This window comes from Ostrea edulis, chromosome 2 (genome assembly GCF_947568905.1).
Source record: "Ostrea edulis chromosome 2, xbOstEdul1.1, whole genome shotgun sequence".
NCBI classification, from domain to species: Eukaryota; Metazoa; Mollusca; class Bivalvia; order Ostreida; family Ostreidae; genus Ostrea; species Ostrea edulis.
The window spans coordinates 20314452-20340483 of NC_079165.1; the positions used below are offsets into that span (position 1 = coordinate 20314452).

The 26032-nt window shown below is 34.1% G+C and overlaps 3 long non-coding RNA genes across 3 annotated transcripts; all 3 read left to right on the plus strand.

Moving 5' to 3' along the window:
• Window positions 1-5: 5 nt before the first annotated feature.
• Window positions 6-11839, plus strand: LOC130052154 (uncharacterized). Its single transcript, XR_008800534.1, has 2 exons — window positions 6-159; window positions 10347-11839. It is a non-coding gene; the product is annotated as an uncharacterized LOC130052154 (long non-coding RNA).
• Window positions 1032-9136, plus strand: LOC130052155 (uncharacterized). Its single transcript, XR_008800535.1, has 2 exons — window positions 1032-1366; window positions 8782-9136. It is a non-coding gene; the product is annotated as an uncharacterized LOC130052155 (long non-coding RNA).
• A 529-nt stretch (window positions 11840-12368) lies between the features above and the next one.
• Window positions 12369-24622, plus strand: LOC125681843 (uncharacterized). The gene is made up of 3 exons (XR_007372330.2): window positions 12369-17975; window positions 20972-21019; window positions 22198-24622. It is a non-coding gene; the product is annotated as an uncharacterized LOC125681843 (long non-coding RNA).
• Window positions 24623-26032: the final 1410 nt, after the last annotated feature.

Consider the following 26032-nt stretch of genomic DNA (forward strand, 5'->3'; position numbering starts at 1 on the left):
AAATTTTCTTTCAAAATACGCAATAAGGTTATTTTACTTATAGCCCGAATGGCACACCATATTTTTCAATCCTTCATTCGGCCATTTTCACACGCCGCGCCGTTAGCCTGTTTGCGCTGTTCGTGGAAGTTGCAGAGGATGTACTCATCGCATTTCAACGTAAGTTTTAGAAATATGAATATACTTCACCTCTACTCGTTAAACTGTATAACCATATAGGTGTACCAATTGCTCTTAAAAATAATAAACAAGTCGCATGGAACGAATAGTATGGTGCGCCTGTGGTGTGTTGACAAACACGTAATATTCACGCATTGGGCTGTTGGAAATCCCACAACAAATCTGTTAACTGTTGTCAACATATATTTATTGTTTATCTATTATAATTATATATTGTTAAGATTTAAAATTGTATGTATATCAGCTGATCAGAAAAATCAGCTGTTTTACGATCATGCCATTTTCAATTCCAAGTGCATGACCTTCTCGGGTCTATTTGAATTTTCTTACATGATGTTTGACTCACTTCACACTTTGAACTTTCCATGTATCATTGTATGGTCTAAAAAGTATTTGTATAGGTTAAAGAGACATATAATTGTATATAGATGTATATTTCCATAATGGTATATGTCTCTGGGGTAACATGTAGGCCTGTGGGGGGTTATAGGTTGAATAATTTTCGAATGATTTGGTATTCTAGTATTCTACTATGTTTAAACTTAACTTAGTGATTATTTAGTAATCAAATAAAAGTTATATGATGAATCGATACATTTCTTCAATTTACTGTAAACAAAAACTGTTTCTGTGGTTTGGAATCTGTCTGGTATTAGTGCATAATAAATAACTTCATAAGTCAATAAATATATGTGGTAGTGTGAGTGATATGGCATTCCTACTAGCTCTGGCTAGTGGGTTAACCCTTTAGCTCGATTGGTAGAGTGCTGGACTTTAGTGTCAGAGACCCGGGTTCAAATCCCATCAGAGGCATAAAATTGTCTCTGTTACAAAATGGCGCCCACGTTGGGACTCCTCCACCTGTAAAATCCCTAGAGGACTTTTCTGGAAAAACAACAGTCTGCGGAGGTGACGAGTGTTCGAATAGTAAGACCGGTCCTTGGCTTTGGTGCAGTGTGCTACGTTCAGGAGACGACCTACATAACTGTCACGCGTGAATGGACACAACTGTACATTGTTTTGGAACATCGTCCTAGACTTACTTCGTCAATATTCATTTTGGATATTATATTTGTGACGCATGTTGTAAGCATTGTGTGTTATATGTGCTGTGTGATGTGTGTTTTCATTCTTTGTGTTTGTGCAATTTTGGTTTACGTCACGTGACATCTGAATCAGCTGATCGGTGAGTGTTTCAATTGTTACATTTTTCATTGTATCTTCTGTTTATACTAGTTTATTATTACAAAGTGTGTGCAAGCTAGTTTAGCTCTTATATAGACTTCGTATTTTTACTGCAGTATAGAACCATTTAATTGATCGATCAAATAAGCAAACTTATATAAGATTGTCAGGGTCAAGTTTGACAAGAATATATCTTTGTGGGTTTTTTTAAGGTAATATCGTAGAAAATTTAAGCAACTACAGGTACATTTTTTTTTAGTTTAAAAAGAAATAAGTATATAATTTTTTCTTCTGAATTCCGAGTGCCACAATCGAGAGAAAGATGGGTAAGTGAGGTATCATCATGGCACGTATTTGCACACTAATTATTACCTATATATCCTTATCAGTTACTAAACCGTAATATCATAGTGTAATATCTATATCTTTTGACCAAGACACCTTGACAATTTGACAGATTATATTGATTTGGTTGAAGTTGTTCAGAGCCGTAGTTTCGTTTGATTCACAGTACTTTATTTGTCTGGGTTGGAATGCAGTAGCAGTTGTTCAGTTATCTATATAACAAGTTAGATTTATTGGGAGTTGATCTGAGTGACAAATTGTTCATATAGTAATTGTCAGTTAGTATATTTATATTATTTTTCTCAACAGCTATTATTTAAGAATTTCGCGCTTCGCGTTTCGGATTCATAATTCCATCGAGATCGGTTTATTTTATACTGCGCAATTCCAGTCGAGCTCGATATTCGCTTTAATAGTTACACCGGAAAACGTAAGTTTGTATACGAGAAATCAAATTTGAGCTAAATATTGCTTAATAACTCTAGTGTTTGTTGTTTATTTTACATAAAAGTTAAGCCTCAGGTAAAAGGTCTATAGTTCAACACACTTGTAGTTCCTTTGTAGGAGAAACTCGGTACAATATCAGTTATTTACACTTCGAACTGTGTGTCAGCTGATGTGTTATTTTTCTGATCAACCATTTCCATTTCAGCAGTATGCATTAAATTATTATAAGTATTTGTATCTGCGTTTCAAAACCCGTATTCGTCGTTCAACTATGAACGCCCCACTGTAGATAACTTATACGTATTTGATATTATTGCTGTTACAAGTCTGTTTTCAATAGTTCAAAGTGAACTACCCTCCTATACATGCAATTTCCATTATTTTTTGTACATATTTGTTTCTTATTTCAATTGCACTGCATTACAATGTCAAATCCAAGTATAGACACGGAGGATACAACTAATACTACAACAGAAACTAAACCAGATGTCAAACTGCCAGTCACTGACAGTGAAATGTCAACGGAGGATATGAATCAATTTTGGAAAACATTGGAGAAAATGAAAATCAATCCACAGAAATTCATGCATTGGGCAGTTAATCATGATGAGCAAAAGCATTCTGTGAAAGAATCTATGACGACGTTTAAAGAACCAATGGCAGCAGCATCGCCGCTAGCATCTGGCTATTATAAAGCTCCTTTACGGATTTCCACTTTCTCAGGTGATGGGAAATCAGACTCTTCATATGACTTGTGGAAGTATGAGGTGACTTGTCTAATGAAGGAGTCTCAGTCAGAAGAAGCTCTACTTCAGGCAATTAGAAGGTCTGTGAAGGGGGAAGCAGCCAAAGTTATTATGCGACTAGGTGTTGGTGCTTCTGTTGAAGAAATTTTATTCAAATTAGACAGCATATATGGGAATGTTTTGGAAAAGGAGGATATATTAGCTGAATTTTATTGTGCTAAGCAAAGAGAGGATGAAACTTGTTCAGCTTGGAGCTGTCGTTTAGAAGAAATTCTTTGTACTGCTTTGAGGTTAGGCAAGGTTCAGAATTATTCTGTGAACGAGATGTTGCGCACAATGTTTTACAAAGGTTTGCGACAAGAATTGAAAGACGTTTGCGGACATCTGTATCACACAATTAGTGATTTCGATAGACTAAGAGTAGAAATCAGGAAAATAGAGTCTGAACGCACAGTGCAGATCAAGTCATCAAAGGGCAAACAAGGCACAGTAAAGGCAGCAACCTCTTCAAAGACAGACTCATCTGATGATGACAAGTTAAAGGATTTGCAGGCTCAGATTAATCAACTAAAGGCAATGCAGCAGCCATATTACATGCCTCCTGCACATAAACCATATGGTAATAAGGGTAAACAATCTTTTCAAAAGGGAAAGAAAGGAAAGCATTCAAACAAAGGATATTCTTACCCAATGCCTGAAGCTAGATCTACTGCAGCATGTCCTGATGACCAGCAATCGAGTCATAGATCTGACCAAATCATATGTTATAGATGCGGTCAAGAAGGCCACATAGCTATTGGTTGCAGAGTCAGAGTTGACCACAAAAAGGATTTAAACTTCAGATTGCCAAATCCTGGGGACAAGGGTCTGGCAGAAGGAAGAACAGTCCCACCAACTTATCAGAGGAATTAGTTGGAACATCAAATGAGGTTCAAGTGGCTATTAATGGTGTTCCGTGCCTATCATTACTCGATACAGGAGCCACAGTCTCTACAATATCAGAATCCTTTTATATAACATATTTAAAGGATAAAACGGCGCTTAATTCAATAGATGAACAAATTGACATTGAATGTGCTGATGGTCAATTGATGCCATATTTAGGATATGTCATGGTGAATTTAGCCACATATGGACTGTCATCAGTAGAAATTCTACAAGATTGCATCTTTTTAGTTGTTCCAAACAGTAATTACAACTCAAAAGTTCCTGTTTTGATTGGAACAAATATTTTACACAGACTGATTGACATTACAAGATCAGAGTATGGGTCAAGGTTTTTGCAGGATGCAGATTTACACGCTTCATGGCACTTGGCATTTAGATGTCTGACATTACGTGAAAGGCAGCTGGAAAGAAATGGGAATCGACTTGCTATATTGAAGTCCGCTGAGTCTTGCAGGATTTTAATTCCACCCAATGGGAAAGTTGTTATTAAAGCTTGCTCAGACAGGAAGATTCCTTATCAGAAAGTTTTAGCTATGCTGCATTCAACTCCAAAGTCTAGCATTCCACTTGACTTAGATATCACCCCAAGTTTACATTATTATGACTTTGAGGATTCTAACATAATACCAGTGGAAATAAGCAATGTCACGACGCGAACAGTATCAGTTTCACCAAGAGCAGTTATATGCGAGATGCAGCCTGTTACAATTGCAGATACATCTATTCCTTTGTCAACTTCAGAATTTGAACAAATTTTAGAGAAAGTTCATATATCTGACACATTAGCAGAGACGGAGAAAGAGCGATGTAGAGGACTTGTATTTGAATACCAGGATATATTTTCCACAAATTCTACAGATATTGGAACTACTGACAAGGTGTACCATCATATAGAACTGTCAGATACAACACCTTTTAAGCAGAAATACAGACGCATACCACCAGCGATGGTAGAAGAAGTAAGAAACCACATACAAGAGTTACTAGCCAGTGGAATCATCAGACCATCTCATTCACCATTTTGCTCTAATGTGGTATTAGTCAGGAAACATGATGGGTCCTTACGCATGTGTGTGGATTATAGACAGCTGAATTTACGGACTGTGAGGGATAACTACGCACTGCCAAGAATAGATGAAATATTAGATTCACTTGCTGGGAATTGTTACTTTTCTGTATTAGATATGAAATCTGGGTACCATCAAATCGAAATTTTAGAACAGCATAAGCAGCGAACAGCTTTTACAGTTGGGCCATTAGGATTCTTTGAATTCAATAAAATGCCATTTGGACTTGCAAATGCCCCGGCTACGTATCAAAGACTACAAGAACAATGTTTAGGAGATCTTCATTTAAAAGTGTGTTTTATTTATTTAGATGATGTAATTGTTTTCTCTAGGACATTTGACGAACATCTCGACCGCCTTAAGCAAGTTTTTGATAGGTTTAGGACATTTAGTCTGAAGCTCTCCCCTAAGAAGTGTTCTTTCTTCATGAAAAAGGTAAAGTATATAGGTCACATTGTTTCTGAAGATGGGGTACAGGCGGACCCAGACAAGGTAGACAAAGTCTTAAACTGGCCTACTCCTAAAACTCCTGAAGATGTACGACAGTTTTTAGGCTTCGCAGGATACTACAGGAAATTTATCCAGGATTTTTCAAAGATTGCACGACCATTGATAGATATCATGGCAACTGGAAAGAAACCCAGAGGAAAAAAGAAACTGCCTCCATTGACATGGCATTGGGGACCATCTCAAGACAAAGCATTCACTATATTGAAAGATAAATTAACCTCATCGCCAGTGCTTGCCTATCCTGATTTCAGCAGTCCATTTGAGTTACACACTGATGCATGTCAAAGTGGACTCGGAGCGATATTGTACCAAGAACAGGATGGGATTAAACGCGTTATTGCATATGCCAGCAGGGGACTTAGTAAATCTGAAAGAAATTATCCTACTCATAAACTGGAATTTTTAGCTTTAAAATGGGCAATTACGGAAAAGTTTTCAGATTACCTTACAGGACAGACATTTTCAGTGTTTACAGACAACAACCCCCTCACATATGTTTTAACTACAGCAAAATTAGATGCAACTGGCCACAGATGGATTGCCGCTCTGTCTTCATACAACTTCAGTATTACATATAAGCCAGGTAAATTGAACACCGATGCAGATATATTGTCTAGATTACCAGCGAAGACCGAGACCATGGATACTGAAGCTGTCAGAGCGATAGTCAATGCTGATGATAAGCCACCATATATCAAGACACTACCAGTTTTGCCTGCTGTGTGTCAGCAGTTACATCTACCTTCAAATATTGAGGACATTCGGCACATTGACATTCAGCAAATTCAGGCTGAGGATGCTACCATTTCGGCTATAATAGGTTATGTCAAAGCTGGAAAGAAACCTCCAAGGAACTCTGCAAGTTGCGAGGTTGAGGCAGTTCTTCATCAAAACTTTAAGAAGCTGAAGATGAAAGATGACATACTTATTAGAGAGACACAGAATGCAGATGGTACCTGTCATCAACAATATGTTGTGCCACATACATTTAGTCCTGTGATCCTACACTATTTGCACAACGATATGGGTCATCCAGGCAGAGACAAAACTATAGCTTTAGTCCGAAGTAGATTTTACTGGCCAAGGATGCACACAGATGTATTGAAGTGGGTTGACGAGTGTGAGAGATGCATCAAGTTCAAGACACCTAACAACCAGAAAGCATCATTAGTAAACATCACAACTACTCAACCTTTAGAGTTAGTTTGCATGGACTACATGACGTTAGAACCATCCAAAGGAAACATACAGAACATATTAGTCCTGACAGACCATTTTACCAAATATGCAGTAGCAGTACCAACGAAGAATCAAACAGCAAGGACTACAGCTGAGGCAATTTTTAACAACTTCATCGTCCATTATGGTCTGCCGCAGAAACTTCATTCAGATCAAGGAGCGAACTTCTGTAGTAATTTGATTAAAGAATTATGCCAAATTACTGGGATATCCAAATCCAGAACTACACCATATCATCCCATGGGCAACGGAATAACAGAACGCTTTAACAGAACCATTCTTTCTATGTTAGGCACTTTGGATCCAGAACAGAAACATAATTGGAAAAAACATGTCTCTCCATTAGTACATGCGTACAACTGTACTATACATGATTCGACAGGATTCTCTCCATATTATTTGATGTTTGGGCGAGAACCAAATCTTCCTGTAGATCTCATTTTTGGAATCGAGCGAAATTGCCAATTTAAATTGACTTCTTCATACATTGAAACCCTACAGGAAAATCTCAGAAATGCATATCATCAAGCTGAAACAGCAATTAAGAATTCTCAAACGAAACAGAAGTTGCATTATGACACCAAGATAAGAGGAGTAATCTTAAATGAAGGAGATCGAGTTTTAGTTAAGGTTGTCAGTTTTGATGGGAAACACAAAATTCAGGATAAATGGGAGGAAAATCCCTACATCATCATTAGTCAGCCAAATGTTTCGATTCCGGTTTATAAGGTGAGACGAGAAGATGGCCAAGGCAGAATCAGAATTCTACATAGGAATTTATTATTGCCCATTGGTTCCAAGTTATCTTCACCTGTTCCAGCACCTAGATTTAGAACCAAGAGAAGTGAAAAGTCTCAAGATAGAGAAAAGAGATCTGCCATCCAGGATCAGTTGGAAGGATCTGATGATGATGCAGACAGCATGTATGTTACAGTGGAATGCCCTGTACCATTTAGTGATGCACAGTCTGAGGATGTTGAAGATAGTACTCACACTATTACTGGTGACGATCGGAGTGGTGTTGAGTACCTGGAGGACGGATCAGGGGAGGACGCTCCCAATCAGAGTACTCAGGAACTACCTGATGATCTTGATTCCAGCAGTTCTCATATGGATGATTTACATGAACCTGTAGCTGAGGTTCCTGATGAACATGATGATGATGATGATGATAACCAAGATGATGATAATGAGACCGATTTGCATAGAAGGTCGACAAGAATCAGAAAGAAGCCACAATGGATGGAACATTATGCCTGTAGTCTACAAATGTCTCAGCAACCCGAATGGAAGGATAAGGCAATGTGTTTTAAAGAAATGGCTTCTCAGTTGAGAATGATGGACAAAGAAATGTCAAAAGCTCTTTTAAAAATGTTTACTGAAAAATTCTGAGTTTTTATTTTTAATAAATTATCATGCATTTTTTTCAGTATTTCAACACTACATGACAGAGGGTAAGTCTTCCTTTAAATGACGTGGAAGTCATTTTAAAAGGAGGGGAAGTGTGTAATAGTGTTTATTAATTGATTTAAATTAATAAATCTACACAAATTTGTATATAGATTTCAAATTAAACATTATCTGAATAACCACTACATTGAGATGTGTTTTATGCTCATCCAAGTAGAACAGGCAGTACCTGTTCTGATTTATTGAATTTTGCCTTAGGTCATTATAATTAAACTTTTGTAAATAGGTTTGAAAGTGTTCGAAGTTCCTATTGGTTTTAGTGTTGTTAGCTGGTGTTTTATTGGTCAGTTCTTTTTCCCTCCAAAAGTTCTTGGTGGTGTTCAGTCATTCTTTGTCTAGTTGGTTTATAGAGAAGTTGGTGAAAATATATGACAGATATTTGACTGTTGACTGATCATTTCTTTAACAAGGTAAGCTTATTTTCTAACTTTAATATTATTTCTAATTTGCAGTAAACGTAATAATTTGGTAGATTTAATTCCATAGCACTTGCACAGTGAGAAAGATATTTTGTGAGGCATAAATCAGTTAGCTTGAAATAAGTTAAATTTATGTGTTTCACAGATTTGGTATACTGTATTTTTAAATACATGCTTGATATTTTTATGATGCAAGTTTATTTATGTAAACTTCATAATTTACAGTCAATTTCCATGGACATTTTTGTTAAATGAGGGATTATTGCCACATCACTTATTCCCATAGAATGGTATGATGGTGTTCATGATATATTCTATGATTATAATGAATAATGTCTGTATAGTCATTATAGAAAATCATAAATATATAGTATCAGTGTTTTTAAGCTTTTATAATATCATATGGTAACATATATTTCAAAGAAGTAATTTGTGTAAATAAGTAATACTTTGATGTATATGATTGTAAATATAATTATTTGTTTGATATGTTTCAGAGTGTCATACACATACATATACATGTATATCTAAAGCTTAGATTCTGGCAATAAAATGGAGGTGATCGACATCTAAGAACCCATACAGGACTTTGTTGTTTAATTCGACAGAAACCCTGTTACAAAATGGCGCCCACGTTGGGACCTGGGTTATCTCTGGCGGGTGAGAGATATTGTCTTCAGTACTTCGCCCCACAGGTGTTGGCACTCCGGAAGAGTCAGGGACGACTCTTAAAAAAGGAGGGGGACAATGTGGTAGTGTGAGTGATATGGCATTCCTACTAGCTCTGGCTAGTGGGTTAACCCTTTAGCTCGATTGGTAGAGTGCTGGACTTTAGTGTCAGAGACCCGGGTTCAAATCCCATCAGAGGCATAAAATTGTCTCTGTTACATATATTCTTGTTGTAGTGATGACATTTACAAAATCTGTGAGAATAGAAAAAAATGTGTTAGGGTCAACAGAAATTTTTAATTAGGGTAGGTCGGGAAAGTGGAAACCAATTAACATATATATATTTTTTTTGGCCTTATGCGGAAACATGGATTAGAAAAGTCGGAATGATTTTTACATTCAATAATTTTTAAATACTTAAAAGCACCATTAAGCCAGGAAAATCATAAGAACAGTTTGGTTTTATAATTTAAATATGCCTTATTTCAAGATAAATTGTAAACATGTCAAACTTAATTTCAACAATTACACTTACAACTTACATGCCTGCATTGGGATTAGATATAGAATCACTCAGAGAATGTTGAATTTCATGGGTACTACCATGATTTAAGCATATATTTTTTTGTTAGCTTATCTCCTTTATATTATTGAATATTAAATTTTTCCATACATCTACCACAAGGAAGAGCATGAAAGATAAAAATATTTTGTGAATTTGCTGATAATTGTGAAGTAAGATACATGTAATATATCAACATTAGCTACAACAAAAATTATTAGATGGGGAATCAAATTCAAATGAAATGTTTGTGTATATAATTATTTATGCAGAAATGTACATGTAGCTAAACTGTCCTCTATTGTTTAGTTGGAGACATGTTAATCTCCCACCGAATACATAAATGTAATTTTTCTGAATTCTGTATCAATGAAAATACATGAGGGCATGAAAGTACAACTTTTATGTGAATATTATAATACAGGGGTTCGTGTTTGCCCAACTATCTATTTTGTATTGCTTGTAGGAGTTATGAGATTGATCACTGTTTGTTATCTTCACCTTTCATTTATGATATAGTTTTGATAATGATATAATACTGGAGTAATTTGAATTTCAGGATGATATAATATGTACAGCAAAAATTAATGGCAAGGGTGACATGAATCAGATTGACAAGAATCCATATTCCTACTCCTCAATAATGCTATCATCACTGCCATCAGATTCATCAATGATAGTGGCATCAGTGACACATGCGGATAAGTGTTGGACATCACTGAAGGAATAGCTTCCTTGTTGTGCCTGCCAATAGCAAGGTACCAGATTATACATCAGTTATGTGGAAACAGATTCCCACAATAGGGGGACCAGATTGACACCTACATTGTACAGTATCAGGCAGTTATATCAGAACTGGAAAAACTGGATCCAAACAAGACTATATTGCTTGGAAGAAACATGTCGACTCTGAAGTTTAACCCTTATTAACCCATGGCACTTCTATGTCATTTGAAATATACCTGTGGAGGTTTTTAAAGTGTTTTTTTTTTGGGGGGGGTATTATTTGGAAGAATTCATATTTGATGATTCAAATGAAAATCTGCATGTTGAATTATGAATGTCATAATGTACTTTTTGAATGATGAAAAGTGTAGAGTCAAAAGTTATCAAATTGTCAAAAACACTGGTCAGGTCTGAATTCATCATCTTGGACACCTTGCATTTGGAATTATGATCTCTATGAAGAAATGCTGAAAATCTTGCAAAAGAGGAAATGACAAGTTGGGGTCCAAGGCACTTGCATATATGCATGAGAAGGTGTTCTATCCAGGCTAGAGGTCAATTACATAGCAATGTAACGCCTTACATTACCTAGAAAATTTCACATTACCATTACTCCTATTTTGAAATATAATGTATTACATTACTTGAGAGTGAATTTACATTACACATTTACATAACATACTGTCAGATATTAAAGAAATGGCATAAAAATTATTTCTGTATTATGATTTTTAATTATACATTAACATAAGTACACAAAATATTCAGCAATGTTAGGAAACATATCTATTAAGTTATTCATTGCATTTGATTGTCATCAATGTTTCAAATGCTTCAGTCAATCACTAATAAAATGAATTATTCTAAATCTTCGAAATATCATCAAATATTTGAAGTAGTGTAAATGTAATGAAAAATGTGCAGTACAGTATGCAATACATTACCATTACTTGTAATGCAAAAATGGTTCATTACACCCCCATTACATTGAAACTGGTTGTCATTTAATTACCATTACCCCAGGCCTGGTTCTGTTGAGAGGTATTGAAATTCTCTGTAGAGACTTTGTCTCAGGAAGTGGCCGAGATTGGTGGTGACAATTTTGTTGGATGTGAATTTACTGACACACATGTCTACACTTGCTACACAATATAGCATGTGGTGGTTTCAACAAGAAAGTTCTTACTCTGCAGGAAATGACGAATAGCTAATGGATTCACATTTTTTCTGACTTTTCTTCTGTACATTAGATGCATTGGAAAAACTTTCCTTTTCATTATCTTTTGCTGGTTCATTCTTTGAAATAAAATCAAGTCCGAAAATAAAGTATTTTGGTTTGGGTTTTTTCAATGAATTTTAAAAAATGTAATCTGTAATCCTTGCATATTTTGTTGGTGTTCTGTGATTGTTATTTTTATTTGTATTCAGGTATAATTTCATCTTCAGTGTCTTGAAAGAAATTAATTTTTCAATAACGCCAAGAAAAATGAAGTTAACAGTATGATTTAAAAAAAAAAATATTGACACGGGTAGGAATTGAACCCGGATCTCCCGATCGAAGGACGGGCTCTCTACCACTAAGCCACGACATCTATGACGTCACACGCTTAAAATCCTTGATACGTTTACTTGCCCTAGTTAACGTTATACTTTCGATATATCGGCAATAGTTTTAGTTATATCAATGCATGTTCTATAAATTCTTTTCATTTTGATCTTAGTAATTCTGTTGGTGTCGTCTAAATAAAAACTTTCTATAGCATTGAAGGTCCGATTTGTCGGACAGCAGATTCGTTTGTTTATGCATCAAAATTCTATAGCTTTTAGAATTCCTGCACAAACTTATGATAAAAACACCACATAGGGGTGTATTCTGCATGGAAATGATGTAGACTCCACATAAGTATATTGTTTTAATTTTTCAAAGCAACATAATTAATAAAATACCCACAACTCTCACAAAAATAAATAATTCCGGATTGCTCTCGATTTAATTCAAAGTTGATATTCATCAACAGCACACCTTTCGATCCAAAAAATCGTTCGTGCAAAATTTATTTGTATTGATAGATTTTGATAGACTACAGTCAGTTTCTGGATCGAAGGTCGTGTTTTATATGAATTATATGACTAAATTTGAAAAAAGTGGAGATTTCTGCAGAAAACCAGACCGATACCGGTTTTGTCTTGTATAGAATTCCACAAGCTGACGTTTTGGCGGGGAAATCTTGGCACGTCGCGATGGTATAAAGATTATATTATCAAATGATAACAATTTTATTTCAATTCATTCTGCTTTATTTTTTAACACACCACAGGGCCGATATAGCTAAACATGGTCTTAGTCCTTTGATTTGCTTGTAGTAAAACAATATATATTTTCTTGTAAATATCAAAATAGTCCGCAAGTACATATATCTGCGATTAGAAAAATAGTTACGAACAGAATTGTGGTTGAGAAGTACTTGCTGCTAAGAAACTGTAGACATGATGATTATGAAATTCACTGGCAGAGAATATGTGAAAACTCATATGCATGATCAGTATATACATGTAGGTCTATAGGTACTTTTTCATCAAATACGATTGTGTTTCTTTTTTCTTTCTTTTCTTTTTGTGTGTTGTTTGGTTTGATCAATAGATACATTGTAAATCATATCTAGATCTACATGTACATGTATTATAGTTATCAAAATATGTTACCAAGAAAATAATACTTATGTAGCTCTCTCTCTCTCTCTCTCTCTCTCTCTCTCTCTCTCTCTCGCTCTCTCTCTCTCTCTGAAAAAGAAGTTTACATCATATATATGCTTACACAAAAGAATAAGATGAATATGAAATGTAGACAGCATACCTTATGTTATTGAGTTCGTATTTCAAAATGAATATGTGTGAAAATATCCATGTAACCTATTTCCCATATGTATCATGCAACAGTGATATATGCATGAAGTGAAAAATTCGTAAATAATTTTTTTTTAAATCAACAGTACACATTTGAGAGCTTCTAAGTTTGCACGATTATTGTATGCTTATATCATGTTCATTTGTATGATATCACTTCCAAAGTGCATGGATATATATTTTTTAGGGTTATAATAATATAGAGATGGTGAAGATATTATCTAATTAAATTTGCTTTAATTTACTACCAATACCCGAGTTCTTGATCGAGTTGTGTAGAATACATCCCCATAGAACTTATTGTCGAAATAATGCACACCGAATTGTATTGTTGAGTAGATGCAGATTTTGCAAATGTTGTAGGTTTAGATTCAAACTTCTAAATAACAGTAAATAGACTTTCAGGTTACAATATGTACTCTCAGGAACTTAAATTGAGAAGTGTTCATCAGTGCATGTTTGTATTAGAATGCTGAATTCATTTCTAATGTGTGAAACTTTGCATGGTTTCAAACTGCACTGCATTAAATTCATATTATAAAATATAAGATATGCTGATTCCAAAATTAACTAGTCCTGAATTTTGTGAACAAGTACTATATGCGATAAATATTCGCATACAGTTTAGTGCCCAAATGTTACAAGCATGCGAGGTAATCGAACACAAATACATCTAGGAATGCAAGTAAGTAAGTAAGTAAATTATTTATTATAGTGAAATGTGTTATATATTAAACAGAATAATAGGAATTTAGGAATTTAAACACCCGGCCCATCGGGCCTATATGTCACTTTTAACAGGACCCCCCCCCCCCCCACACACACACACATTAAATAATAAATACAGTGGTACATGTATTACACATGACTTATACTATTATGGTATATGGTAGACTGTCTGTAGGTGTATGCGGAGAACAGGAATTTTGCAGTTTGTCTTAGGAAATTTAATAATAGAAATTTTGTTTTGTCTAAATCTGACATATTGATCACAGTGGGGTTAAATCCGATACTGGTAAAAAAGATTACTCTAAGATTTGAATAAGAGAAACAATGAAGTAAAATGTGACATTCATCTTCTACACTATCTGAAGAACATAAAGTACACAGTCTATCCGATAACGTCTCCCCCTTATACCGTCCTGTTTCAATTCTTATAGGTAAGACACCACATCTGAACTAGGCAAGTATAGAACGATGACTTTTTGGAATATCCATGATTACATATTTCTCTGTTTGAAAATCACTCATATTTTTACGGTCGGTAGGTTCTAAGTTTTGGAACGTTATGGACCTCTTCATTCCAGCCATTCATAAAATCCAGACGAAGTTTTTCTTCCACTGTGTTCACGTTACAGACCATACGATTTAGGAAATCTACTGTTATATCAAGAGATTCAAAAAGGAATTTGACTGTATTTGACCAATTTATGTTGTGTGATTATTCCATATCCCACATGAAATTTTTTTTTCGTAAGCCTGTCGTCCGGCATTGTAACGAGTCGATTCCATAGGCGTAAAATATTCATTTGATGTCGATAAAATGAAGGAAGCATTACATCCTTACAGGTCAACTGCCTTTCTATTGGTATTAGAAATGCTCATTCAATCTCAAATTATAATAATAAATAAAGCGGCAAGCTAAATTACCACTTATGGTGGTACATCTAGGTATTAGATTTTGTCATAATTGTGTACTATGAACAATGATCTATTACTGCAACCTCGTTATGTTCATGTGAATATTATAAGTATAAGATGCATACCATTATTTTTTTTTCTTCTGTCCGAAATTCGCAAAGGCTAGGAAGGATTTCTTCGGTCATTTTTATGGACTTGATAAAACTCAAACCGTTGACACCATATGTTTTATGAGACGATGATTCGTATTGTGTTAAATTATTTTGTATTTTTCAAAGATATATTAGAAAACCTGACAGATTCAGTTAAGCTTTGAATTGAAATGTTTTTAAACAAATAATATTAATATTATTACACATGTATAATGTCCTAAAATGTAGTGTGACTAATAATGTATGTACACATGTCATAATCTACATGTACACTGTATGTAGAGAGAGGGCAACATAAGTTTTCAGAACATATGCCTATAATCACATTGTATATCCTTGATACTATTATAACATATGATAAAATCAAAACACCCATTGACATGCATGCATAATTATACATGTATGCAAATTACATATTGATTGCTAAATCAATAAATTGAGCATATTCGAAAAAAATTCCAGTTGGCATATTTCATGTACTTACTTGCATGTGCGAATTAACGTATTTCACACGCAGACATATGTGTCTAATTCTACCACCTGACTATAGTATTAGTGTTTGAAATCTTAATTTATAGTATTCATAGTTTTGAAATTATGAAAATAAAAAAATCTACATTCTTAGCAATGCACATGCAACGTAAAATCTGCGTAAATACATGGCTGTATATAAATGTCCCAGTTGAAGGTTTATCTTCAATTCAACCCCAACCCCACATATGCACTTATTTTTAATTACAATGAACTTCGATCTTTGTTTCTATGCGGTGACAAAGCTGGACATTATTCTTCCAGTTTATATTACCTTGTGTATTTATCTCTATTGTTCCCATGACGGAGGAAAATCCTTGCAATTAACATGGAACTAACAAGAAATACACGGAGGGATTAACTGAAGTACACAGGCATGCTAGCTTGTCAAACGTAACAACACACGGAATATACTTTGTTTTCTGTATCTCATTTCATATCTGTTTTGTTTAACTGAAAAAAATTCTTATAACAATATGATGTATATAAAGTGCTTACTATTCTTCTCTCACTTACATTTTAAAGTTTTTTGTGTGCTTTTTAAATTCGCATTTGAATTATTTATTGCATATTTAATTATTACTTTAAAAACCTCCGAATTTTTGTTAAGTTTCAGCATTGCGGAAACCATTAGGAATCAAAGCCTACAGTTTCCGCAGACTGAAACTTGACGGAAACTATATAATCGTTTACGCACGGCGTAAACCATACGGGAAACCTCAACTTCAGGTTTCCGCAGACTGAAACTTGACGGAAACTTGCGGAAACTATATAATCGTTTACGCACTGCGGAAACCATATGGGAAACCTCAACGTCAGGTTTCCGCAAGGTTTCCATATGGTTTCAGTTTTGCGGAAACTAGCGTTTTCATCCAGTGTGTGTTTGTATGAAATGTATGCGTTTCTCAAATTTATTTTTCCTCCCAGTGCACTGTTTAATATTTTGCAGTTGTCAATTGACAAACATTGTTTTTTAATACAAAGATCATGAAAAAATTGCTGCTCATTTTGTCGATGTACATATTTTTGAAAAAATTAATGTAGTTAATTTCAATATGAAATGCAAGTCACTTTTGCAGGGAACATATTTTCATTTGGCATTGAGGTACATGTATTTACATCAAATACTACTGTTGATAGATTTTCATAAGAGTTATGGCCCTTTGTATAGAATAATTGTTGGGGTTGTAGGGGGTAGTAATACTGTAATAAGACTGCTTGTTTTCAACCTGGCATCATGAAGTCGAGTACGTGTATTTCATTCTGATGTACCTGGTAATAACCATAGCAATTCTTCTCCGTGTGACATCACAACAGCCAATAGCAACGACCGGTTCGAAAAAACATATCACATATCAGACCGGTGTTCAACGACCAGTCCGAAAACTCATATCACACATCAGATCGGTGTTCAACGACCAGTCCGAAAACACATATCACATATCAGACCGGTGTGCAAAAATGCATATCAAATCAAGGAAAAGAAAACATGTTATCTATAGTGACTCGGAATCACATTGATGACCCTATTTGAAAATGTTGTATATCCCTTTAAGTTCATAAGAAATAAGACTCATTGTTAATTATGATGAATACATAAGAAATAAAACTCGTTTCATGTATTCTTAACTTTGTTGACAAGTTTATTAAATTTTGATACTTCCACAATCAACTATGTTTAAATCTAAAGAAAGACAAAATATAATACATCTGCATGCAACAAATATTCCTTCATCTACCTCTAAAAAGTGCCCAAAAAATTTGAACCTGCATGTTACAAATAGAATACCATTATGTAAAATCGGCTCTAAGATTCAATATCAGCTTTGATCAGATAAAAAATCTCCCTCAAAAACACTGTATATATATATATACATATTTTGAAATGTATATAATAAATGAAATATTAATTGCTAAAATCTATATCGTATGTCATGTAAGCCTCAGTGGCCCCAGGCTGATATGACATAGGCTATGGATTTTAGCACATGCATTTTTTATTTACTCTCTATATCATCATCTATTTGAATTAAAAATGATACTGGCCTTTAAGATTAATGTTATCATGATATGTTCCCTATTAATTAATGTTATATGCTATGCTGTTTTTCAACGTTCAGATCCCAAACCAATTCCTATGTCGTCTTACCCGATGTCACAGCCTCCCTACCCTGGTCATCAGAATGACACGCCATTAGCAGGACAACCACCACCACCATATGACTCCACGCTCGGTAAGAACTCTACAAATTCAGTGCTATATACCAGTCAGATCAATTCTGAAGTTCACTGAAGGGTATTAGTAATCAAGATTAAATTTCTACAATCAATGAATTAGAGGTATTGGTGAAAGGAGTATATATATATAGATTTCTGCAACCACTGAGCTTGAGGTATTGGTTTGAGGATTAGATTTCTATAATCACTGAGTTAGAGAATTAGATTTCTACAATCATTATGTTAGAGAATTAGATTTTTATAAACACTGAGTTAAAGAATTAGATTTCTATAATCATTGAGTTAGAGAATGAGATTTCTATAATCATTGAGTTAGAGAATTAGATTTCTATATTCACTGAGTTAGAGAATTAGATTTCTATAATCATTGAGTTAGAGAATTAGATTTCTATAATCATTGAGTTAGAGAATTAGATTTCTATAATCACTGAGTTAGAGAATTAGATTTCTATAACCATTGAGTTAGAGAATTAGATTTCTATAATCATTGAGTTAGAAAATTAGATTTCTATAGTCATTGAGTTAGAGGATTATATTTTTATAAACACTGAGTTAGAGAATTAGATTTCTATAATCATTGAGTTATAGAATTAGATTACTATAATCATTGAGTTAGAGAATTAGATTTCTATAATCATTGAGTTAGAGGATTAGATTTCTATCATCACTGAGTTAGAGAATTAGATTTCTATCATCACTGAGTTAGAGAATTAGATTTCTATCATCATTGAGTTAGAGAATTAGATTTCTATAATCATTGAGTTAAAGAATAGATTTCTTTAATCACTGATGAGTTAGAGAACTAGATTTCTATAATTGCTGAGTTAGAGAATTAGATTTCTATAATCCCTGAGTTAGAGGATTAGATTTTTATAAACACTGAGTTAGGAAATTAGATTTCTATAATCATTGAGTTAGAGAATTAGATTTCTATAATCACTGAGTTAGAGAATTAGATTTCTATAATCACTGGGTTAGGAAATTAGATTTCTATAATCATTGAGTTAGAGAATTAGATTTCTATCATCATTGAGTTAGAGAATTATATTTCTATAATCATTGAGTTAGAGAATTAGATTTCTATAATCATTGAGTTAGAGAATTAGATTTCTATAATCATTGAGTTAGAGGATTAGATTTCTATAATCATTGAGTTAGAGAATTAGATTTCTATATTCAGGAAGTTAGAGAATTAAATTTCTATAATCCCTGAGTTAGAGAATTAGATTTCTATAATCCCTGAGTTAGAGAATTAGATTTCTATAATCACTGAGTTAGGGAATTAGATTTCTATAATCACTGAGTTAGAGAATTAGATTTCTATAATCATTGAGTTAGAGAATTAGATTTCTATATTCAGTAAGTTAGAAAATTAGATTTTTATAATCCCTGAGTTAGAGGATTCGATTTTTATAAACACTGATTTAGAGAATTAGATTTTTATAATCATTGAGTTAGAGAATTAGATTACTATAATCATTGAGTTAGAAAATTAGATTACTATAATCATTGAGTTAGAGAATTAGATTTCTATAGTCACTGAGTTAAAGAATTAGATTTCTATAAGCATTGAGTTAGAGAATTAGATTTCTATAATCCCTGAGTTAGAGAATAAGATTTTTATAATCACTGAGTTGAAGGATTAGATTTCTATAATCACTGAGCTATTTGATTAGATTTCTACAATCTCCGAGTAAGAGGTATTGCTTTGAAGGGTTAGATTTCTACAATCATTGTACTGTTCTACTTGTACAGTGTATTTTACATGAGGTGCTCTTGCACCAGTGGTTAGCTCCCCTGAGCGAATACCTCAAGTCAGCTATTGTGATCACCTTCTGTCTTTTGTCTGTCTGTCCGTCTCTCCATAAACTTTTCACGTTTTCATCTTCTTCTCCAGAACCACTGGGCCAATTTCAACCACACTTAGTACAAATCATCCTTGGATAAAGGGGATTCAAGTTTGTTCAAATGAAGTACCATGCCCCCTTCAAAGGGGAGATAATCACTAAAATACAAAATAGGGTGGGGTCATTTAAAAATCTTCTCAAGAACCACTAGGCCAGGAAAGTTCAAATTTACACGAAAGCTTTCTAACATAGTAGAAATTCAAGCTTATTAAAGTCGTGGCCCCCGGGCGTAGGGTGGGGCCAGAATAGGGGATCAAAGTTTTACATACAAATATATATGGAAAATCTTCTGTTCAAGAACTACAGGGTTAGAAAAGTTTACAATTATATGAAAGCTTTCTGACATAGTGGAGATTCAAGTTTGTTAAAATCATGCCCCCACTCCCCCACCCCCCCCCCCTTGGGGGTAGGGTGGGGCCACAATAGGGGATCTGTTTTACATACAAATATAATGAAGAAAGTCTTTAGATATGGGCTAAGGTGACTCAGGTGAGTGATGTGGTCCATGGGCCTCTCATTGATACTGGGGCCAGGACCTTAAGAACAGGGAAAAGGTTCTTTTTTGTGTGAATTGCATTATTTGTTAAGGTGGCTCATTACACCAATATTTTATTTAATGGCTCGTTAAAACACCTAGTATGCAGTATCATTTCACCACCAAAAGAATGATACAAGAGCTTTGATTACACTTTATATGAATTTTTTGTGATTTTTCCTGGAATGATAAAAAGATGCTTTAATTGTTTGCTACTTCTACTTGTACTGATTCCATGTTTATAAACAATGTAGAATCTGGCAGCACCCCATCTAATGTTGTTAATCAATATTCTGTAGAAGGGGGTTTGCCTTACTCCATGTTTATAAACAATGTAGGATCTGGCAACACCCCATCTAATGTTGTTAATCAATATTCTGTAGAAGGGGGTTTGCCTTACTCCATGTTTAAAAATAATGTAGGATCCGGCAACACCCCATCAAATCTTGTTAATCAATATTCTGTAGAAGGGGGTTGCCTTACTCCATGTTTATAAACAATGTAGGATCCGGCAGCACCCCATCTAATGTTGTTAATCAATATTCTGTAGAAGGGGGTTTGCCTTATCCTGTGAATCCACCACCATTTCAGCATCAAGGTAGAAACATGTACTATTTACAATGCATTTAGGTGTTACTACTTCTCGGGGCTTTCAAAAGAGTCGAACTGGAAGAGGTAAAAAATCAAATTTGGGGTAGCTGAAGATGCCAAAGGTAGATTCCTGGGATCATAGCACCTAGAAGTTGATATTGGATTTGAACTGGCGATTCCTGAGAATTAAACAAATCGCTGCCTTTGAGTTCGAATTGAAAGCCCAGAGTTCTTGTGATACGAGTTGTTCCTCACCGTGTTATATTGTGTGCATGAGGTGACCTTGCATTAGTGTTAACAGTCATGTATGAGTTATTCCTTTCGTCTGCGTACTAATTTTTCTCCGATAACATCCTTAACATTCCTTTCTGTACCGGTGTATTTGTTATGAATAACATGCCCCTATCCTCACTCCTCAAGTTTCATTGCAACTGACCTACTTTTAGTTTTTAGACATCTGGCCTGGATAAAAATAACTTAAGTTGAAATTTGGACTTTTAAAAGTCTGAGATTTTACTCAAATTTTGACTGCTCAAATAAAAGAAAACTCAAACTTAAATTTGAGATTTTTTTTCGAGAAATCCAAGCCTGGAGCTGAATTAAAAAACTACAGTACATTGCACAATAAGTTGTTTGCTGCTATAGTCCTTGAAAACATTGACAATAAATAGTATATTGTTTATTAGTTTTTGGGTCTATGCACATTAAAAAAATGTATTGTGAATTAAGTTGAATCTGATATACTGTGAATGTTTTGTTTGGTGAGTAGAGATTATCCACTCTGCAGCCATTGTTAACATTGCATGCCATCCATATTTCATGACATTGATAGAGACCTTTATCTCTAGAGAAAAGCAAACCATTAGATCAAGTGATATCGTCAGTTTATCACAAGAGAACAAATTCTGCCAGTTAAACTGAAGCATTGAAGTGTGGATACAGACAGTCACTGTTTCCCCTGATGTGTGCATGTTGTAAATGTCATAGTATTGATCAACAATTTCTAATACATGTACTGAAAGCTTCAAAGAAAGTGATTTTGTTCAATTTATATAAGAATATCAATTACACACAACTTTTCCATTATGAATTTATGCTGAGTAGAATAACTTGATTTGAATACATCACTAAGGCTGTACAGTCTTTATCAATTTACATGTAAATTAAAATATCTTCAATTTTCAGATGGGGAGAAGTCCTACATGCCTTCCGATGGATCTTTGCCATATCCTGTGAATTCAACCATCGGCTCCCGGAAACCCTCCATATCCACTCCCTGGCAACATGCCCTACCCATCAGCGAGCAACACTCCTTCCTATGATATTTAGCTGCTTCACTGAAGTTTACATTGTGTAGTGTTTTAAGTTTTTTTTTTTTTCATTTTTACGAATTCGAATGTGCAAATAATGAGCAATTTGAACAGATTGTGTACACTTTTCCCCTGACCCTGTTTTAGATATTAAACCTATTGATTATTTTCATTCTTTTGCCACAGTTTGGTACACTTTTCTAGTAAACTTTGGATATGCTTGTACATTTGTAGTTATGGAGATCATTATCATCAGTACACAATGTTTTACTATTGACACACAGGTTTTTTAAATGTATATTTTAACGTCTGCAAATATAAATTCTTTTAATCTGGCCAAGTTAAATTATGAACAAAATTTGAATGGCTGGCATTGATTTTTGTTCACCATATTTGCATAAGAATTTAACAAAACGAAATGCAGTAACTACATGTAGTTACATTCAGTGAATTAAAAAAGAACTGTTGTCATCTTCTGTGAATTAAAGGAGAACTAGTTTATGCAGGTATAAAGGCAATGAAAGCATGGGGTAATTTTTGTTTATATTCTGTAAATAAACTTGGTTTTTAATTATTAGTTTAAACATTATTCCATAATATTCAACAATTTAGAATGTACATACATGTACGTACCTTTACGTATTGGCGATTAGATTGGCATGCTTCCATTTAATGCTGATTTTAAGGGTGTGGATTTGTTTACATCAGTATTTGTATAATTTATGTTATACAATTGTTTTATGCTTACCTGAGTCTAAAAGTAAGTGTTTCATCAAAGGTCATCTTTCCAGATGATAGACATGAATTCAAAATTTTATATGCCCCCACCATGAAATTGCAGGGACATATAGAGTCGGTTCTCTCTTTCTGTTCACCATACCTTAGTATTTACCGTTTCTAGGGAATGTGATATATCTGACAATATTGAACTGATAATAAGCGTGCAATTGTAGCTTAATGTGTAACAGATCAAGAGGAAGTCCAACTTTCAGCAGAGTTGCAGCCCTTGGACTTTTGTAGAATTCACTGTTTTACAATTTTTTTCATCTCTGTGCTTGCAGACATTAATCAATCTGAAAAGTTACAGATCATCCCCAATTATTCAGATTGACACAGTTTCAGTGGTTTTACAGCCCTTAGACTTGAAAAATAAACTTGTCAAATAATTCTGTAGGCATTATTTCCTCCTCCTTTATTGCCTAGTCATTGGACATAAAAAGAAATTTATAAAATTTGATATAATTTGTGATAAGTTAGATTGCATTGACAATGGCCTTATGTAATGTAATTTTATACATATGCCCTTTTGAAGAGTTTGAGTGACAGATTTTTTCCACAAAATTCAGACATTAGTGGTAAATCATCACACTGTACCCCACCGATGAAAGTTCTATTTTGCTGGAATTTTCGGAGAGATTTAAATTATCCTATTGAAGCATCATAGACAGGCATTTAAAAGGAAATTACTTTTACAGATTCTGAAATTCTGTAAATTATATAACACTATCAACATAACCAGATGGCATGATTTAAAGAATGGGGAAAGGAGAATAGCATTGATTATTGTAAAAGTCAGGTTGAAATATGTATTTTTATATCTTTTTTGATAAGTTAATTTTTTCCTACATGCATATATTACTCTGTGCTAAGGTTTTATATAAAATTTTGATAATATGTGCTTAACTTTTTAACAACCATCAATTATTTTATATTGTATACAGTAATTATATGTGTGTTATGGTTTTAATATTTTGAATATTGCATGGACAGAAATTACTGAATACATGTACATGTACTTACTAGTTAAATTACATCGTATTGTTCAGTTTAGGTTATGTTTTAAATTGTCCATGCTATGTGGCATTCTATTATGAATATTTATACTTTTATATTCAACCATTTGTTTTCCTGCGATGTTTTGGGTGTGGTCACAATGGTGTCATTTTATTTCAATTTTTTATTCTTTATTGTTATTTCTACAATTTTTGTCACATGAAAATTCAGGAAGTCCACCATTACAGATCTGAGTAGTACTCAGAGTCAGTTCCTTTTTTACTCCTTTACGATTTACATTTGATAATTCTGTATTGGATTGAAGATTTTGCATTATTATGTTCTTCAGCTTTCTAAAGCAAATAAATTCAGTGTTCTTGTACCATGTATAAGTATACAGTTTTTGAAATTGTATATTGATATTATTACAATTTTATGGGAAGGTTTATTATTTTTATGTCTGATATTAATTGCTTGATTAATATGTTGTTATTGCTGGATATTCGGAAATGAAATAAATTGTTCAAATTTTTAGAAGTGATATTTTTTATATAATGACCTGGTTTGATCATGTTTTGTCTTCATTGGTCCACTTATTCCCCGGACATAAATTTGGGAGAGTTTAGTCATGCATGTGATATGTACCTTATTTTCAATGTTTCGTTCCCGTGGCAACGCGGACGGCGACATAGAAATACTGGTGTCCGTGCATCTGTCCGTCCCCTTGACTTTATGGACACAACTCCTCCGAAACCGCTCAACAGATTTTGTTCAAATTTTGTAAGTCACCATTTGTAGTTTATTGCGCCGCCATTTTGATTCGACAAATTTTACAGGATACATGGTATTCTGTTGAATTTTTACATGCTACACTATTATAGTGGAACTCTTTGTGGATGCAACTCCTCTGAGACTGCTCAACGAATTTTGTTCAAATTTGTAGGATTGTTAGTCAACATAAGTAGTTGGTCATATTGTGTGACCCTTTTAATTCAGCAATTTTTACAAGAGTTAGGAGACTTTCTTGAATTTATGCACACTACACTATATGAACACTTTGTGGATGCAGCTCCTCGGAGACCACTGTATGGATTTTGTTCAAATTTTGCAGGATTGTTAGTCACAATATATAGTTGATCATATTCCACCACAATGTTGATTCTACAAATGTTACAGGAGTTGTGGAATTTTTGCGGCAGTGGGGGACATATGGCTACGCGTAGCAGTTTTGTCTCTTTCGATATCTTTATAAATTCTAATGATAGTCGTTTCCTCCTGAATGCGTTGCAGTTGTGAGCAGTTTGCATATCAATCTTGATAAATACAATACGTCTGTTTTAATGACTGGGAGGTATAAATATGTGGATCACTTGCTTATATGTTATGACCCACCATGAATATGGCTGGGGCATATAGTGTTACATGCTGATACTATTGGCGATATCTATTCAACTTTATCATTAATTTTTACCTTGACATTTCCTTTAACTTTGACCTCACTTTTTCTGATATGGCGTTTAGCTCAGTTTCAAAGCATCTATTGACAATATTTTTATGAAAACTCTTACAGTCTACGTATTAGTGGTGACTATTCAACTGTGGTAATTTTATTTTACCTTGACCTTTCCTGCGACCCTGACTTCACTATTCCCTATTTGAGAGTTAGCTCATATTCAGAGCAATTAATGAAGAATTTTCCCCCACTCTGAATAGGACCGATGTTTGTCATATCCATCTGTGATATCCATATTAATATATGAATAAGGATCTGCATTTTTTTTACAATGATAATCTATCTATTTGTAGCTAGGCAACATTTATCAAATGCAAAATTGCTATTTATTATACCCCTCGCAAACGAAGTTTGGGGGGTATACTGGAATCACTTTGTCCGTCTGTCCGTCCGTCTGTCTGTCCGTTTGTCCGTAGACGCAATT